Source organism: Chiloscyllium plagiosum, chromosome 7 (assembly GCF_004010195.1).
Source record: "Chiloscyllium plagiosum isolate BGI_BamShark_2017 chromosome 7, ASM401019v2, whole genome shotgun sequence".
NCBI lineage: Eukaryota > Metazoa > Chordata > Chondrichthyes > Orectolobiformes > Hemiscylliidae > Chiloscyllium > Chiloscyllium plagiosum.
Window position 1 is genome coordinate 104,141,880 of NC_057716.1, and position 1,727 is coordinate 104,143,606.

Consider the following 1,727-nt stretch of genomic DNA (forward strand, 5'->3'; position numbering starts at 1 on the left):
CTTATACGTCTCAATCAGATCTCCTCTCATCCTTCGAAAAGAGAAATCATGTTTGACAAACCTATTAGAGCGTTTTGAGAATGTAACTTGTCGACTAGATAAACAGGGATGTGGGTTTTCAGAAGGTTTTCAGAAAGGTCCCTCACAGAAAGTTAGCCATCAAAAGGAGAGCAGAGGGACAGGGAGATAGACACTGACAGCAGGTATGTGGATCGGTAATAATCAATGGGAATAAGCAACTTATTTTCAGGTTGGCAAGCTGGCTACCTATCACAAGAATTAACTACTCACAATCGATTTGGACATGAGGATCAAAGGTCAAGTTTGCAGGTGGCACCAAATTGGTCAGAATGAGTCATGAGGGAAGATGCAGCGAGGTTTCAAGGTGATTCAGACAGACCAGGTGAGTGAGTAAGAGTATGGCAGAGGGAATATAACGTGGATGAGTGTCAGGTTAGGAACTTTCGTGGAGAAGGGAAGATAACGCAGAGTATTTCTTAACTGGTGAGAGATTACGATGGATGGAGGCAATGGCCGAGTGGTATTATCACTGGACTGTTAATCCAGAGTAAAGCTCTGGGGACCCAGGATCGAATCCCACGACAGCAGATATTCCATAAATGTCTGGAATTGTGAGTGTAATGATGACCATGAATCATCTGGGTCACTAATGTCCTTCCCTGGTCTGGCCTACATGTGACTCCAGACACACAGCAATGTGTTTGACTTTTAAATGCTCTTTGGGCAATAAATGCTGTGTAGTCAGCAATGCCCTGCTCCCCTGAACAAATAAAAACCAATTGGAAACTGTTGAGGTACCAAAGGACCAGGGTGCTCTTGTTCATGAGTCATTGAAGGTTGGTATTGAGGTCACAAAGGCACACAATACTTTGGCCGTTATTGTAGGGGAGTCAACATGTCTTTCTGCAGTTGTACGGGGCTTTGGTAAGACTGCACCAGGGGTATTGTGTGCAATTTAATGTCCCTTATCAAAGGAAGGATAAACTTACCATGGAGAGAGGGCATTGGGCATTCACCAGACTGAATTCTGGGATGGAGGAATCATCCTCTGAGGAAAGATTGAAGAAGATGGGCCCTATCTTCCCTGAGGTTTTGATGAATGAGGTGATCTCATTTAAGCACACTACATTCTTACAGGAAGGTTCACCCTTGGATTTGGCGGGAAGAGAGGGAATGTTCTAGAAGCAGCCTCAGAATGCACAGACCCATGCTCTGGTGTAGGCCAGTCTGCTGTGAGATGAGGAGGAACCTCTTCATTCAGGCAGTGTACAACCTCTGAAATCCTCTGGCCCTGCAAGCCATTGGTATGTTCAGGATGTTGAGAGATTGATAGACTTCTGGATAATAACAATCTCGGGGCCTATGGGGATAGCGCAGGGAAATGATGTTGATGGTGACCAAGATCTAACTTGATGATCTCTAACTAACAGGCACAAGTGACTAAATGGACTCCTTCCACTCCAATTTCTGAAGTTTTTATGTTCCAAACTGGAGTTGGTGAGGGGGAACCCCTCGACAGTTTGGTTACTTAGAGTCATAGAGTCATAGAGGTGTACAGCATGGAAACAGACCCTTCAGTACAACCCGTCCATGCCGACCAGATATCCTAACCCAATCTAGTCCCACTTGCCAGCACCCGGCCCATATCCCTCCAAACCCTTCCTATTCATATACCCATCCAAATGCCTCTTAAATGTTGCAATTGT